General features: G+C 39.6%; 1 long non-coding RNA gene across 1 annotated transcript in view; it reads left to right on the forward strand.

The window, feature by feature from the left end:
* Window positions 1-18834, forward strand: part of LOC126469806 (uncharacterized) — a 58770-nt gene that overhangs the window by 27431 nt on the left and 12505 nt on the right. The gene's annotated exons all lie outside the window — the stretch shown is intronic.

Raw genomic sequence — 18834 nt, forward strand, 5'->3', positions numbered from 1 at the left:
CTGAGGACAACACTTCCTCACTGTATTCTGTAGCACAAGTCATGTACCACAAAACATATATTTTTATCTCTAATTTTACTGTTAGCCTGAGACCTGTTTTTATTCTATTTAACATTAGTGTGAACTTTAGACTGAGTGCCTTGCGCACTTTTACAACAGAAATACATGGAGCCTCAAAATCACCTCCAGTTGTGTCCACAGTAATTTGAGATTCCACAATAGATAGAAATGTTTTTAGATCAGGGTCTGGCAATTTGAGGATAGCATTGCAAATACGTGTGTCTGATATTTGGCGTAATTGCGTTATGTAACATGATATCACTGTATCTGAGTCCACAAGAACACTTAAACCTGCAGTGTCTTGCAAGCCTTTTTAGTTTGGCAATTCACTGTTTTAAAGTTTGTGCAAGCTGCTTCTTGAGACAGAAGAATTTATACCTTGCTGCAGCAATATGTACCTGAGAATCATAATGTTCATTGACCAGCATAACAAGTTTGTTGTAGTGTACAGTTTCATGATGAGAATTGGGGCATCGTTTTAAATACAAATGGTGCACTGCGTCTGTGACAGCTGAAAGAAAAAAAAAAGCATTGCACACCATTACTGTAATGTTGTGAGCTGTGAAATGGGCCTCTGTCTGTGTCTAAATATTCTGACCAGTCCTCTTCATTAATATTGGATGGGCCAAACTTGGGTGTAACAACCGGTAACGGTGCTGAGTCATCTGTTAGACACTGAGTGTTAGTTATTCAATCTGCTGCACTTGAAACTGAACAACTTCATTTAAATACTTTTTCTGTGGCAGCTCAGATATGGTTAAACACTTTATATGAGACACAGAAAATATCAAAATACACAAGGCAAGCCCTGGGCAGATGATGCACAGAAACAACATGCACACATCATTACAGACTTTGTAATAAGTTGAGTAAAGTCTATATAAACTACCAGACTCATCATCACTTGTCATACTGGATGACATAACACTCATCAGTACTTTCAACACTGCAGCCCAGTCAGCAGTCATGATAACCTAATATATAAGAAACTATCAGCCTCAATTGCGGTAATGAAACCAACCTTTACCTACTACACACACTACTGGGGTAGTGTGTTTGAACTTAGGTAAATCCATGCATAGTTTGTTACATTTTAGTCATAACCTGGTGCAGAGGCTTTATGTTTAAGATTTTCAACCTTTCTATAAGTTATTTGTTTTAAGATATAACTGCATTGATCTTTTGTCTTTGACAGTCATGGTCTCAGTTAGACATGTGGAATGTTCCCCGCCATGTTGTTTTGCAGCGCGTTGTCTAGTCCTACTTAGTTTCACATGAGCTACCAAGGCCCACCGCACGGCGTCCATGGAGACGAGGCGCACGCCAGAGCTTAAGTTAAGTCTTGGTGTTGACTTAGTACTTGTTGTTGTTGTTGTGGTCTTCAGTCCTGAGACTGGTTTGATGCAGCTCTCCATGCTACTCTATCCTGTGCAAGCTTCTTCATCTCCCAGTACCTACTGCAACCTACATCCTTCTGAATCTGCTTAGTGTATTCATCTCTTGGTCTCCCTCTACGATTTTTACCCTCCACGCTGCCCTCCAATGCTAAATTTGTGATCCCTTGATGCCTCAAAACATGTCCTACCAACCGATCCCTTCTTCTAGTCAAGTTGTGCCACAAACTTCTCTTCTCCCCAATCCTATTCAATACCTCCTCATTAGTTACGTGATCTACCCACCTTATCTTCAGCATTCTTCTGTAGCTCCACATTTCGAAAGCTTCTATTCTCTTCTTGTCCAAACTGGTTATCGTCCATGTTTCACTTCCATACATGGCTACACTCCATACAAATACTTTCAGAAACGACTTCCTGACACTTAAATCTATACTCGATGTTAACAAATTTCTCTTCTTCAGAAACGATTTCCTTGCCATTGCCAGTCTACATTTTATATCCTCTCTACTTCGACCATCATCAGTTATTTTACTCCCTAAATAGCAAAACTCCTTTACTACTTTAAGTGTCTCATTTCCTAATCTAATCCCCTCAGCATCACCCGATTTAATTTGACTACATTTCATTATCCTCGTTTTGCTTTTGTTGATGTTCATCTTATATCCTCCTTTCAAGACACTGTCCATTCCGTTCAACTGCTCTTCCAAGTCCTTTGCTGTCTCTGACAGAATTACAATGTCATTACGTACCGCATTTTTAAAATGTGACTACACTTATTCAGGTTGTTTTAGTTTTATTTCTAGACCATGCACTCTTAGACAAATTATAGATTCTGGTATATCTTCTGAAGAAGGCTCAATTATTTGGGCTGAAACCTTGGTAAAGGTTGGTTCCACTAGCGCAATCAAGGCTGATAGTTTCTTATATACTCATCAGTACAGTGTTGGCTTCTTAGCTTTACTTCTGGAGGTACTGAGCTGATACTACAACATGTAAAATATTAGATCACTTTATTATAACATGAAGAAGATGGAATACTTAACTTTGTTACACAGGAATGTCAGGAGTATTTATTTCTCACAGATTACAACTAACTGTAAACTTGTATGCAGAGCTCTGTCTCACACAATTGTTGCACTGTTGGCTCAGTAGAGAGACAATGCAGTCACCTTCAATAGTGATTGCTGACTGGGCTGAACGTGACTGCACTCAGATGTAAGTAAGCAAACTGCTGTGGTGGTGTATGGAAACTCTTGTGGGTGTGTCTACACCACCATCTCTCATTTGTATTTGCTTCTGACAGCAACTTTGTTTAATTGTGTTCCATCGCAAGGTACAAACTTTGCCTTGGTATCTCGCTCTTTGAACAAGATAACATTTACCACCAACAAGTGTTCAGTTTGGCTTATAGTTTTCCTATCTGGTGGTTTCCAAGCACACTTTATGAATGTTCTTATGGTGGAACTGATTATAGGATCTTGAGTAGCTACAAAATAGATCAGTCTTAACCCTTTCTCATTCAGTTTCTCATGTAAGCTCTCTTTCCCACTATTCATTCTGTATGTAATCTCTTGCCCCTCTTTCATAATAAAATCACAAAGTATAATTTTTATATTTATATTATTCCCTCCTTCCACTGTGTTGTCTAGCTCCTCATAAAACTCATCTTTTTCATCTTCTTCGCTCACTTCTGTTGGTTAACAAATGCTATGTCCCCATATTTGTGTGTAATAGTGAGGCATGGCAGTCATTTATTAACTGCCACAAAACTCTTCACTTCTGTTACCGGGCAGTCATGTATTACAGAATGTGTTCCACATTTGTATTTGTCATTTTTTGCATGTCTATGGAATATTATCAGCGTACTCTTTCTAAAGCAGTGATTCCCAACATTTTTTGACTCGCGAACCCCTTCTACAATGATCTGAGTTGGGTGAACCACTGACTTTTAAATATACATACAGTAGACACGCATAAAATTTAATTCCAAGAAAAAGATTTAATAACCTTAAATTAACTTAATCCTTGACAGTTAAAACCTAAAATTACTTGAGTTACATCTTAAGAGTTAATTGCAATAATAAATACACACTGTCATTGTAATTTATCACCTCTTTGTTGGAATTCAGTGAGAAAGTTGCACTTGTTTTCCACGGCACAGAGCTCTGAAGTCAGGAACCACAGAAGTTAAATAAAGTCTCAAATCACTTTCAGCTCAAAGTTTTGTCTGTATTTATTTCTTAAATAGTCATATGAAGAAAATGACTTTATGCACAAATGTGAGAAGGAAAAGAGTAATAAAACCATTATGGCTTTATTCGCTAACACTGGGAATGCCTTTAAACTTAACCAAAACCCAATTAATGGCAAAGATTTATAACTTTTCTGTAACTGAAAATCAGTGGGAAGTTCAAGAAGCTGCTCTTTTTCATTTATGCTTGATGTGGATTATAAAATCATTGACTCTTATTATTGGACATAACAGGAAAACATTTTCTGAAAGTTTTTCCAAGTCCCTTCAAATGTTCTTTAACCATGTTGTTGATATTTTTGTCAAAGAAAGATGATTTTTCACTAGGAAGTCATGAAGGATATCAAAGGACTTGGTTTGATACCCATTTAAACATGTTTCCCAAGAAATAAGTTTTTAATGAATGATTTGATATGGTCTGATATGGTCTTGCACAGTACAAATGTTATATTTGAACTCTGGAGAGATAAGTTTAAACTATTAATTTTTGAGAAAATGTCTGCCAAATAAGCTAAAGTTTGAAACCAGATTTAATCTTCCATTCACTTTGCTTTGTGAAGGGCACAGATGGTGAGAAAAACATAAACTTCATCTTTAAGACAATACGGTCTGGAAATAGTTCTACCTCACGATAACCACCTTACTTCAGTGTGAGACAATAAACACTTAAAAATGCTTCCCATTACCTCACAAAGAACTTCAGTGATGCAGGAATTTGTAGGTCAAGCCTTAATAAACCCAATTATTTTCACTGCATCATCCAGCACAGATTTCAATCCATCAGGCATGTGTTTAGAAACAAGAGCCTGTCTATGAATGCAACAATGTGTCCAGGAAGTGTTCGGCTCTACCGATTTCACTTTGGCAAAAAACCCAGCATAACACCCTGTCATAGATTTCACACCATCTGTGAATAAATGCCTACACAGAAAGTCCAGTCTATTGAGTTTTCATGGAAGTATTCATTGTTTATCTTAAATACATCTCCTGTAGTTCTCTCTTTTAAGAGTCTGCAGAATAGTCGTTCCTCTTCTACAGACTCCCCATTAATATAATGGATGAAAAGTAATAAAAATGGCTAAACTGGTAATACATCCATATCTACATCCATACTCCGCAAGCCACCTGACGGTGTGTGGCGGAGGGTACCCTGAGTACCTCTGTTCTATTCCAGTCTCGTATTTTTCGTGGAAAGAAGGATTTTCGGTATGCTTCTGTGTAGGCTCTAATCTCACTGATTTTATCCTCATGGTCTCTTTGCAAGATATACATAGGAGGGAGCAATATACTGCTTGACTCTTCGGTGAAGGTACGTTCTCGAAACTTTAACAAAAATCCGTACCGAGCTACTGAGCGTCTCTCCTGGAGAGTCTTCCACTGGAGTTTATCTATCATCTCCGTAACGCTTTCGCGATTACTAAATGGTCCTGTAACGAAGCGCGTTGCTCTCCGTTGGATCTCCCCTATCTCTTCTATCAACCCTATCTGGTACGGATCCCACACTGCTGAGCAGTATTCAAGCAGTGGGCAAACAAGCGTACTGTAACCTACTCCCTTTGTTTTCGGATTGCATTTCCTTAGGATTCTTCCAATGAATCTCAGTCTGGCATCTGCTTTACCGAAGATCAACTTGATATGATCATTCCATTTTAAATCACTCCTAATGCATACTCCCAGATAATTTATGGAATTAACTGCTTCCAGTTGCTGACCCGCTATTTTGTAGCTAAATGATAAGGGATCTTTCTTTCTATGTATTCGCAGCACATTACACTTGTCTACATTGAGATTGAATTGCCATTCCCTGCTCCATGCGTCAATTCGCTGCAGATTCTCCTGCATTTCAGTACAATTTTCCATTGTTACAACCTCTCGATACACCACAGCATCATCTGCAAAAAGCCTCAGTGAACTTCCAATGTCATCCACAAAGCCATTTATGTATATTGTGAATAGCAACGGTCCTATGACACTCCCCTGCGGCACACCTGAAATCACTCTTACTTCGGAAGACTTCTCTCCATTGAGAATGACATGCTGCATTCTGTTATCTAGGAACTCTTCAATCCAATCACACAATTGGTCTGATAGTCCATATGCTCTTACTTTGTTCATTAAACGACTGTGGGGAACTGTAAACAGTCAATTCATCAAGTTGAATCACAAAAAAAGGACTGCCATGAACTCTTCCCATAATTTTTGACATAGTTTGATATGTCTTTAATCTGGCAGTTGATCATATTATCAGACAATGATACCATACTGACTTTTTTGTGAAAGATTCTTCAAGCACGCAAAGTGCTACATTATTTATACATGGCTGCACTAAATCTTCAGCTGCTGAATGAGGTTTTATAGTTTTAGCAATTCTGTAGGTAACACAATAAGACTCTTCAAGATGATTCTCATTATCACTGTTTTCAATGGATAAAAAAGTAGTTAAATAGTTTTTCCACTTGTTAGCTTTTCATGTAAAAATATCAGCAGATTTGTTTACATGGGTGGGGTGTTTGGTTTCTAAATGGTGTTTAAGTAGAGAAGGTTTCAGACTACTGTTAGCAAGAATGTCACCTCAAACACCACACTGTGGTCTTGGGCAGCCCTTGCCACCTACATACGAAAATCTGAACCCACTGTAACTATGACTGTACATTCTTTTCTTTACATACAGTTCATTTTTGTCAGATTGACACACATCACTGGAAGTTGAATCACTAATTTGTGATTTTGTTAAACTCTGTTTCTCTCTCAAACTTCCACTTTTCAACCAGTTATCCATTTTAACGTGATCAGAAATGATTTTGATACACAACTGACAACTTACTGCATTAGCCACAAGGAAAGAAGTAGACTATTGTTGAAAATCAAAGGCCTGACCACCATATAACTGTTCCTTAGTGTGGTCACATTAATGTTGTTAGTATTGTTATAATATAAAGAAGCTAGCAGACTAAATTTCCACTGTAGTGGAATCAGATGCATTCCTAACGTTGTTACATAACTGTAAATCAGGAATTCATGGTAAATATTAATTTATTGTGGAAATAATGTGATAAATTGCTGATTTTACACACATGTAACATGAGGCATTACAGGATTAATTTAATTTAATAATGACAACAACAATAATAATAATAATAATAATAATAATATTATGACAGTGCTGCAGAAACGAAGGAAACAGAAGTAGGCCTAACCTCAAGACTCACCATTATGGAAATGAGTTTTGTGAATCCCTTAAAATATTTTGCTAACCCCCTGGGGCTTCATGAACCACAAGTTGAAAAACAATGCTCTTAAGGCCACCTTCACAATTCCACCTCATTTCTTGTAATACAGTCGGATCAAATTTGTACCTATTTATTGTTCATATTACTCAATTAGTAGCTCTTGGCCTGTATAAACTTCTAATATTCCATGTCCCAACTCATATACCAGTTTGTTTTATCCAGTATTATCTTACAGCCTAACAACTTGCTCTGAGGCTCATTTGTAATTATTGTAGTTGTAGTCAAATGTCCCTGGCCACATTACAGGCACTGTGCAAGATAAGCTCAGTAGTGGGACTGCTACTTCACTGCTTCTGGACCAGCAGGGTTTGAAATGGGGGTTTCCTCCCCTAGGAGAGCGGGGTTTACCTCACTTCTAGAGCTGCCCCCCCCCCCCCCCAATCTCCCACCGCATAGAATATTTGAAAAGGAAGGATAGGTAAAGAAATGAAGACGATGGGTTGTTGTGTGGAACACTTTGTCTGGATCCTCTGATGAGACCTCTCTTATACATTCAATCTGCCAGTAGCTATGCTACCGCGAATATAGCTCTCAGCTTCATTGGAATACACAAAATCTCTTGCCTGCACTGACAGTGCTACAATAATGGAGTGCCCCCTGGTGTAACTAAACAACATAAATGTGTTCTCTGAAGATATCAAAGAGCATGTAACCTGACAGTACTTCGCTCAGGAATGACTAATGGTCACACATGCCACACTGAATTTGAAAAGTATCACTGTGTACTTAGGGAAGTATATTTAGTAGCTACTTTCAGGCAGGACAGGATCACAGAGCAGGACTTTCAATCCTTCATATGTCTTACAACTTATTACCAGAGTTCTATACCTGAATTCATTAGGTTTATAAGCCTCTTATACACTTCCTGAAGAGCAGAGTAAAAATCATCAGGACAGTTGAGGGTGAGGAAGTCCTAACACAGTTAAAGAACCTAGTAATGACAAGAGCTATTCTTGTCTACCCTTAAACCAGAAACCATTTATTCTGTCACGTGACACCAGTAATTATGTGTTGTATTATGTCTTAAACTAAGAAATAGATGGACAAGAAAACTTGACAGTGTACAGTTCCTGACAGTTGGACATATATGAACAGAATCACATGACCTGTGGGAAAAAGTGCTGTGGTGTGGTGCTCGAGAGGGGGCATTTCATGGTAATTACTGACCATGTTGTACTCAGATGTCTATTTGCCTTGAAAGATCCAACTGTTCAACTACGTGGGAGTTGCATCTCAGTGAGTTTGCCTTTGAAGTAATACACTGGCTTGGAGAAGCACATGTTAATGCCGGAAAACTAAGTTTCAAAGTATTTGTGATAGTTTTATGATGCTTTAGTGGAAGAATGAAAATGTGTAAAATCCAAAATGTCAGCTGCTTTCATGACAAGAGCAATTAATCAGTGACAAGTAAATGCCATATAAGCAAATGTGTGCAGTGTGATGTATCATAATGCCATGCTACTTACACTTGAAAATTATGAAACAATTTGAAGAGTCAGTACTGCCTTGAAATGGAAGTTAATGAGCTACAGACTGATGAGTTGCACCCTACTACTGGTGGAAACACCACAATCAAGGTACAGTGCAGTATATCAGAGACTATGTGCTACACAAAGATTGCTGGTAGCGTTTTTCATTCCAGATTAATGAGGTAGACACTGTGTTTTGTTTAACCAAAAACCACCAAAAAACAATATCTGGGACAGTCTAGTGTAACAGGATGGCTGCATCTACACTACAGAAGAGGATGATTGCTCACAGGTCAAGCTAACGGTTGCAAATTGAGTCATCACATTAGCCATTCTAACCTAATAAGGTGGTAAGGAAATAATGGGTGCTGTTGAGCAGGTGTCTGTGTGTTTAGCTTAAAATGCTGGCTGGTGTGCTGCTACTGTTAATCTGTTATACATTTTTCAAAAGTAGTGCTACTGTTCCAGACCCATGTAATACTATTTGGGCTTTTGGAATAAACACACTTTGAAGAACAGTCAGAGGTTATTGGACAGTCTCCATCTGTTGAACCTGAGAACCTGTTGCTGGAACAATAACCACCATGCAACCGCTATCGTAGCCACACTGCTGTGTGGGGCTGCCGATATGCGAACTCAGTCCAGCCCACTGGGTGTATGGTAGCCTACCATACCTAATAATCAAGCTGAGTTTGAGTCTGTTGCATAGCTAATGGGAAGCAGTTCCTGATGATTCTGCATATCTGTGTAGCAGTACTAATATTTTGGTAACTGCTACCAGCACAGTTGATCTCCACACAGCACAGCTTCATAACTGAAGCATGTAGTGTTTTTACACAGTGGGGTGAGTGAGTAGACTATTGGCTATTGTAGTTGTTTTTTTCCTATTTTATTGGTAAAGGGAATGGAGCTTAAGAAAGTGATGTATAGGGATTTGAGGGTTATGTTTGTACAGCTAGGGGAACTGGTTGATCTTTTGTAATTCTGTGGTAATATGGAGGAGCATTAGTTATGGCCTGTGAGATGTGGTCAGTGTAACTTGTGAGAGCATTCTGCACCAAATGCAGGGTCAGTACCAGTAATTGGTGTTGATTGCCATTGCTTTGAGTATATGATTAATAGTGCACAGAGTTAGGATGGATGATGATAAGACCTAAGATGTAAGTATGTATGGAGTCATACAGCCTGTTGTGAGTGAATTTTGTGTGCCTTAGGCTGTATTGGAGATTAAGGTTCCACAATGACAAGTCTCAAACACAGGGTGTCAGTAGTCGGGTGGCAGTTCAATCGTTGGTTAATAAAATGGTGCAATTGAGATCAGATAAAGCAGACTTGTGTAATAGGGTTGTGGTTAGGGGGGAAGTACTGGAATTAGCTGAGCAACCTACTCCTTTATTAGATCTAGCCACAGCTAGTTTGACCACACTTTTATCTGAAAAGTCAACTGACAGTGTAATGTCTTTTTTGAATGACTTTTAGTTAGCAGCTAATATTGAGGGTTGGTCACAGGTTCATTATTACAAGTGACAAAGTTACAATTAGTAGGGGAAGCCAAGATGTATGCCAGATGTACAGAGTGACTAAGAGGCACTCAGACATTTGGTGATTTGAAAACAGGCCTGCTACAAAAGTACAAGAAGCAAACCTACTTGAGTCTTGTTTGTGAGAAGTTGGGTAGTGTGTCAAAGAAGCATAATGAGTCAGTAGAGAATTTTACAGACAGATTACAGAAGGTGAATGTGCAGACACATGAATTAGGGGAAAGCGATGAGGCAAATAGAATCATATTCTGTGAAGCAAAACAGAGAGCATTGGTCACACTTTTGAAGGGCTTGTCACCTGATATGTATAGAAGGATGAGGATGATTACCCCAAAGGACTATACTCTGTGGTCAAATCAGCCACAAAGTTTGAAGAAGTTGATATAGCAAAAGGAATACGGGATAAGAGAAGAGTATTTTTCACTGCCATGAGGTGTTATAGACGTGTGACGATGGGACATGTGCAAGGTAATGTTTCCAACCTCGGTATAGTAGATGTGTTGTTGTTGAACAACACCAGTGTGACTGTAAGGCGAAAAAGGGGTTGGATAAGCTGGTGTTAAATGCAAACAGAAACACCATGCCCACCATGTGGAGCTCCAAATTTTGATGCAAAAAATATGGATGCAGAGGTGAACTGTAGTATAGTGGGGACAATGAAGGGTAGTGAAGGGTAGAATGTACAACTTTTATTAGACACAGGGGCACATGTATCAGTAGCAAGTATGCAACTTGTGGGTCAGTGGTGATTAAAGCCTCCACAATATAATTTACGTGGAGTTGGAGATAGTGATGTGGAGTCTTTGAGTTCAGCAATGATGGATTTTCAGTGTGGGACACAGTGTTTTAGGCAACGTGTAGAAGTCATGCCCTGCGTAAGTGATGGCTATTGCATGAACTTAAAGAACTGGAGTTTATGACAACACAGCATGCCAAAGTTGACCTTAGGTGACGTATAATTGAACTTAGGGAGACAGTCACCAGCGAAGAATGAACGCAATGTGTACTAATCTTAAGGGTGAACCACTTAAACTGCAGTCAGCAGCAGTAAGGATAAGTCACATGTTAGTGTGTTGCAGGGTACCAGAAAATTGGCCTGTTAATGCATAGAGCTTGGTAGAACTGGCAGAAAATGATGTGTTAGACTCATCATGTTGCTTCATAAGGAGAAGCTTACAAGGGAACCTCCCCATCGCACGCCCCTCAGATTTAGTTACAAGTTGGCACAGTGGATAGGCCTTGAAAAACTGAACACCGATCAATCGAGAGAACAGGAAGAAGTTGTGCGGAACTATGAAAAAATAAGCAAAATATACAAATTGAGTAGTCTATGCGCAACATAAGGAACATCAAGGAGAGTGTGAACTCAGGAGCGCTGTGGTCCCGTGGTTAGCGTGAGCAGCTGCGGAACGAGAGGTCCTTGGTTCAAGTCTTTCCTCAAGTGAAAACTTTAATTTCTTATTTTCAGTTTATGTGACAAACTCTTATGCTTCATCACTTTTTTGGGAGTGCTTATCACATCCACAAGAATACCTAAATCGGGCAAGGTAGAAGAATCTTTTTACCCATTCGCCAAGTGTACAAGTTAGGTGGGTCGACAACATATTCCTGTCATGTGACGCACATGCCGTCACCAGTGTCGTATAGAATATATCAGACGTGTTTTCCTGTGGAGGAATCGGTTGACCTATGACCTTGCGATCAAATGTTTTCGGTTCCCATTGGAGAGGCACGTCATTTCGTCTACTAATCACACGGTTTTGCAGTGCGGTCGCAAAACACAGACACTAAACTTATTACAGTGATCAGAGACGTCTATGAACAAACGGACAGATCATAACTTTGCGAAAATAAAGAAAGTAAACTTTTCACTCGAGGGAAGGCTTGAACCAAGGACCTCTCGTTCCGCAGCTGCTCACGCTAACCACGGGACCACAGCGCTCCTGAACTCAAACTATCCTGGATGTTGCCTATCTTGCACATGAACTACTCAGTTTGTATATTTTGCTTATTTTTTCATAGTTTCACACAACTTCTTCCTGTTTTCTCGATTGATTTGTGTTCAGTTTTTCAAGGCCTATCCACTGTGCCAACTTATAACTAAATCTGAGGGGGGTGCGATGGGGAGGTTCCCTTGTTAGTACATGTACTGTATAATGTAGCAAGTCCTTAGAATGCCATTTTTACCATAAACGAAGAGATCAATACAACACCATTTTCTTCACATTATGATTACATTTCCAAATTTACACCAAATCAGCTGTACAAACATACACTAACAACTTTGTCAGTGCATGGAGATATAATACACAGTGTAACTAAACCAATTTTATCACATAATAGAAAAATGCCGTTCTGTGTAAAATAATTTATCTAAAATTTTTGTATGTGCAGAGGAAAAGTAGAATGGGTTATAACTTTATTTAAATGTTTATTAGTGCATGCAAACTAAAGGCATTTTTGCACAACTGCATTTATATTGCTAAATCACTTCTCTCACACATTGATTCAAAGATAGAATAATCACCAAATTTGAGTAGCTTAATTAAAGACATAAAAACACCAATTTTTCTCATGTTTTCATTTATCTGCTTTATTATAAAAAACTAAATACAACTAAACAAACAATTGTACAATCAAAGGTATTAAAACAAAATTGATGAACTGACTTGTAAGTGTGGTGTACATACATATAAAAAAGCATCTCTTTTTGTGTACAAAAAGAAAGGAAAAGTGCTTTGTCAGTTGATCAGAGAGAGAGAGAGGTCAGTGGTCGAAGCTAATAGCTTGTTATGCTTTGATGCTTGGCAGTGTAGTACAGGAAAATGTGTTTTTATAAATTGTGTTTGATATACAGCAGAACTGAAGAGATAATGTAGCTTTTGGAAATAAACAAATGGAAAACATCTTGTGACCAGTTTAATAATCAAACAATCCTCTGCCCAACTTTTGGAAACAGCTGGAGAAAGCAGAAACAGATTGGCATTCCAACCAGACAAGTAGCAGAATTCAAATTCTTAAACTGAATGTATTCCTCTTGACATATAACTACAAGCACCGATACATAACCAAATGTACTGTCATCATTGTCATAGAAGCTATTGAGCAATCTAATACTGTGTGTATATGAGAGGGGTTTACAATGGAAGGTATTGGATGGGAAGGTGATGCCCATGAATTCAGACAGTTTTGGTGCTGATGGGGTACAGCTCACCAAGGGAATGTTAGTAGTTAATTTGGAAGTCCTGCATGATGTGGATAAGGACTCAACCCATGTGCACCAGGGTAATGTGCAAACCACCTATAGAGTTGCCTTGTGTAGGAAGTTAGAGCATCTTAGAGGTACAGATAGATTGGGAATGGAGAAAGTATTGTTTGAATTTGAGGATTTTTCCCCTTGAGAATCTTTACCAGCAATACCTATAAAGCAGCATTGGGTCCTTACAGGAACTGAGTCACTGGTATATTGTAGACCTTACTGTACTACATGATGCATGCAACAAGTATATGAGGAATTCATTGAGCAACTGCTAGTGGATGGGATAATGGAGGAAACCACTAGTCTGTTGAGTGCAGCCATCATTGTTTTACTGAAAAAGTCACCAGATGGGACCAAATGATATAGATCCTAATGTGACTACTGACATCTTCACAGCAGAATCATAACCAATTCATATACAATCCCGAACATGACTGAAACTATTGACAGTTTGAGGCAATGTAAGTGCTTCTCTATCTTACATCTGAGCTGAGGAGTGTGTCCCATCAGACAGATGTACTCCCAGATAACCATCCAAAAACAGCATTCTCAGACCCCTGGGGCCATTTTCAGTATCATAGAATGCCATTTGGGTTGAAAAATGACCCAGAAACATTTCAGCATTTGTTGGCTGGAATGCCAAGGGGACTGAAACCCTGAAAGTGCGTGGTGTACCTGGATGATGTAATCATTTTTGCGAATGGTATGGCAGAGCATACGCAATGTATGTGAGAGCCTTTTAGAATATTACAAGCACTAAATTTAAAATTAAATGTGGAAAAATGTCACTTTGTATTAGAAGAAGTTATGTATTTAGGGCATATTATTAGGGGTTAAGATGAATCTCAGGTTGATATGGCCAATACGGGAATTTCCAGTTCCCAGTAATACTGAGGATTTACAATCTTTTTTTGCATTTAGGGAGTTATTGTAGAAAATTTGTAGAAAGATTTACAGATATGGTGAGGCCCCTTACAAAACTGTTAAAAAAGGGGGTAGACTTTGAATGGGTAATGCCAAGACACATTTGAAGAATTAAAGAGAGCACTTACATAAGTCCAGTCCTAATTTTTTTAGGCTTCAAGACAGAGTTTATCTTGTCAGCTGATGCTTCCAATCAGGCTATAGGGTATGTGTGTTCTCAGTCAAGTGGTAAACAGTGAGGATCATCCAGCAGCATGTGCCTCTAGGCAGTTGAACAGAGCAGAGGAAAACCACTTGACAGCAGAAAAAGAGATGCTTAATGTGGTATATGGAATCATATATTTCACGTGTTATTTGTATGGAAAGAACTTTAAAGTAGTAATGAACTGTGTAGTCTGTAGGTGGTTGTTGGGGCTTAAGGACCCTTCCAGTAGACTGCCTAGATGAACATTAAGGTTCAGTGAAAAAAGTAGCAGTGATACAGACAATGGGTCACACACAACCTTGCAAAATGGAAAGTGGTGCAGCAGGCAGACTTGGGATGTAAACAATATAAGTCACAGCCACAATTCACTGTGCGGGACTGGTTATTGTGTAAGACATTTGTGTAAGACGGTTGTGTAAGGATGGAACTGCAGATGTTAGTGCCAGTGAAGCTAAAAGAGAAAGTGCTGAAAGAAGTGCACAACCATCTGTTGTCAGAGCATCGGGGTTGTAGAACAATGAATTGGTAAGTAGCAGAGCGCTACTGGTGGAAGTCTTGAAAAGAAGATATGGACCAGTTTGTAAGGGGTTGTGTGCAATGCACACAGTAGGCAGATATGAACCATAAATTAATACCTTTGCAGAGGTTACCAGAAGCAACGGAGTCTTTTGAAATGATTGGATTGGATGATTTATGTTAACCATTATTGATCCTTTTTCTAGATATGTGGCAATGATTCCAATCCCTAACCATCAGGAGCAATGGTAGCACAAGCATTTGTCAACAGCTGGGTTCTAAGATCTGGAATACGAGAAACTATGATCACTGATCAAAGGACAAACTTTATGTCTGATTTATTGAAGTATTAGGTATTAGGTATTAGACATTGTAACTCAGTCTGATGGTAGAATGGAAAGGGTACAGCTCATTGTCAGAAGGATAAGTGATTATGTGGGTGTACACCATAACGATTGGACCAGGTATTTATCTTTTGTTGTGAGTGCGTATAATTCAGAAGCTGATTCTGTGACAGGGTTTTCGCTATATGAGGTAGTTTACAGGAGGTGCATGCCATTGCCATTCGACAAAGTAAAGCTGAGAATTGGCATGGAAGGGGAGCCTGTTAAGGATTTTGCTAAAAAGTGAGGGAAATTTGGAAGTATATTCAGAGAGCTAATGTCAGAGCCCTGGAATATCAAGTGCAGTTGGGAAGTCATGAGGGCAAATTACCCAAATATAAAATCGGTCAGTGAGGTAATGTTATCAAACTCTTATGTTCCAAAGGGTAAGACCAAGAAATTTGTAACTCATTATTGAAGGCCATATAAGGTAGTTGGGGTAACACACCAGTGAACATCAAGCTTCAGTTACAGACTCATACAACTGTTGTGCATGTTGGGCATCTGAAGCCATTTTGTAGCACTCCAAATGCTTCGACACAGTTGTTATCATCCATTGAGGGTAGGAATATGAGTAGTAGGAAGAAGAAGAAGAAGAAGAGGAAGAAGAAGAAGAAGAAGAAGAAGTAGTAGTAGTAGTAGTAGTGAGGAAACCTCCTTTGTCCTGTATCGGAGATTCCATTTGGATTAAAACCAAGCAAGTAGGGGGGGAAGAGTTTACATTTAGCTTAGAATACACATGCCATTTAGAGGTGTAAAGGATTAGCATATCAGTAGAGGATGAGGATAGTTGAAAGAAATTTTGTTCATAGTATATATAGGATTATACTTTTATATTCATTTGTGTGTAAGTTAGGTATTCAAGGGTTGAGTTTACTTTTGTATGTCTGTACAACAGCAGACCTCTTGCAGGTTGGAGGGGTGTGATGGGAGTTCCCTGTTCCCAGGTTGCCATAGGTTAAAGTAAAAGATGAGTGGAGTCCTCACCTTAGCAGTGTTGCACCTCTTTGCAGGGAGCATGGTGGAGGTGTTGCAGGTACTGCCATTGGAAACCAGATTACTTTTTACAAGGCAAGAGGATGTGGTACTCACAAGCAATCTTTGGGCACTTTAGCTGACTCTGAACTTAGGTGAGATTCATCCAAGTAAGAACACAGGAGGTTATGCTGATCATGGAAGATGGTGATAGTTATACAGTGATGTTGCTAACTAAACTTAAAAACATTGTCAGAGGGAGAGCGTTACTATTTTCCCAATCTGGGTGGTCCATACAAGTACCAGCATGTGCAAGTTGCAGTTTTACTTAGATAAAGCAGATCAGGATTGTTCAAGTGATATACTGAAGCCACGACCCTATTTTCAGCAAGCAGGTTCATACTGGATGTTTTCTGCAAACAGTACCAAAGTGGTAATAGAAACTACTAAGAGCGAGGTAAGCTCATGGGAGCTGAACATTTGGCTCTGCACAGGAGTGGAATACTTATTAATGGGACAGTCTGTGACATAACGCGGCCAGTGTTTTATCTATCAGCCTCTGTTACATGGGGAAAAAGTGGAAGATTACACACCGAAAATTGTGCTGGAGAAGCCACTAGCAATGCTTCCAGGGAAAGTTTGACCTACCTGAATGAGACATTGGATGCTAACTTAATCCTGTCCTTAAACCAGCTAATAGACATGTAAGAGTGGCCTGTTTCAGTAGAACAAATGCTTTCATATGTTCAGCAATATCAGGGGTAGTGACACATGAGCAAAACCATAAGCATCAAAACCACAAGCAACGTGTTAGTGTTCAATCCGTTTTGCGCACCCTTCCTCTACCTCAGGCAAAGGGCCACTTGCCAATGTGATCCTCCAGTACATGAAATACTGCTGGACTGGTTAACCATTTGTAAATGAAAAGGTATGATGAGTGCAAAAGCTAGATGTATTAATAAGAGCGTTATGTTACAGGATGTAATTAGTTGTGATTCAAAGGGCAAGCAACCTTGCGTAGTGTTAAAACAAGCATTGTTGCTTACCTTATGAAGTGCCACTAGGGTGTGACAAGGGGATATTCATGTAACTATTTGTTTAATGTTTTGGAAGGGTTAATGGTTAAGAGGTTGCTTAAATGGGTCTGGAGGTTTTATGTAGCAGCATAAGGACCAGTGAAGCCAGTGGGCTGAGAATTATAGGAAGAATGTGCACCACTTTCAGTGCTTTGTTGCTGGATGTAAGAGGAAAAACTGTAAAATAACCTATGTCATAACATTGTGGTGAAGTCTTCTGTTGCAGTCTAACCATAGGTTCAGACCTGGGGTCCCGGTCTTCTCAAAGAGAGGAGGTATGTAATGCTGTAATTTTGGGCATTACTGAATTAAAGCAGTTCCGTTGCAACCATGTACAGGGCAAGCAGGCAGGCTTGGAGGCACCTGTATGTAATTTCACAAGTGAGCCTGCATATACACTGCAAGGTGGCCAGGTAAAGCCACGCAATCGTAGTGAAATCGCAGAAAGGCCATGCAATAATAGGCTGGCCTGCAGTATATTTCCGCACGATTGGGACACAGAGGTGTTAATATGTAGCGCAATTTGTTAGCAGCCTCCAAGACATCACATCAGATGAATTCGCAATTGTGAATAAGGACTGCCATCAGCTGTAGACTGGAATTATGACAATGAAAATTTGTGCCGGACCAGGACTCAAACCCAGATTCATCAACCACGTGTCTTCGACCTGTACCTGTACATCCATCATATATATTCCTGTACAGGTCAGACGTTGTACTTGAAAGTCACGTGCCCACTATGGGCAGATAAAGACGATATTGCAGTGCCTGTTGGCCCAAGTTCCTTTGCATGTCCAAAGGAACTTTGCACTGTAATCAGAATAACACAGGAACTGCAATATTGTCTTTATCTGCCAGTCCTGGACAAGCAACTTTCAAGTACAATGTTTGACCTGCATGGGAATATACATAATGGATGTACGAGTACAGATTGTAGACGCATGGTTGACAACATGTGGAAGTTTGGGTCTGGCCATGAGTCGTGGACGGATAGCCAAATGGTAAGGTGACTGCTCATGATAAGTGGGAAATCCAGGTTCAAATCCTGGTCTGGAACAAATTTTCATTGTCCTCATTCCATTCTACAGCCGATGGAAGTCCTTATTCGCAATTGCAAATTCATTTGATATGTTTCATAACAGCTGTGGTCACCACAGTGCCTGTTCCTTTGGACATCCATGCATGTCCAAAGGAACTATGCGTTGTAATCAGAATAACACAGGCACTGCAATATTGTCCAAGACATCAGGTCCATGTCAGTTTCCAATACACTATGGGCCAGCGAGCAGCTGAAGGTGGTCTCAGCAGCCAGCTGCACCAGTTCAGCGTATGATTTGAAGTCCATCCTACAGCCTTACATTGCATAGTTGGGAGCCATCCCCCATGTGCCACAGCAGCACCAAAATTCTGCCTTGGGGGGCAGCAGTTTGCAGTTAAAAGAGTATTGCCGCCATACCTTCTGACCAAAGTGAGCTTGTAACCCAGCAG

The sequence above is a fragment of the Schistocerca serialis genome, chromosome 3 (assembly GCF_023864345.2).
Source record: "Schistocerca serialis cubense isolate TAMUIC-IGC-003099 chromosome 3, iqSchSeri2.2, whole genome shotgun sequence".
NCBI lineage: Eukaryota > Metazoa > Arthropoda > Insecta > Orthoptera > Acrididae > Schistocerca > Schistocerca serialis.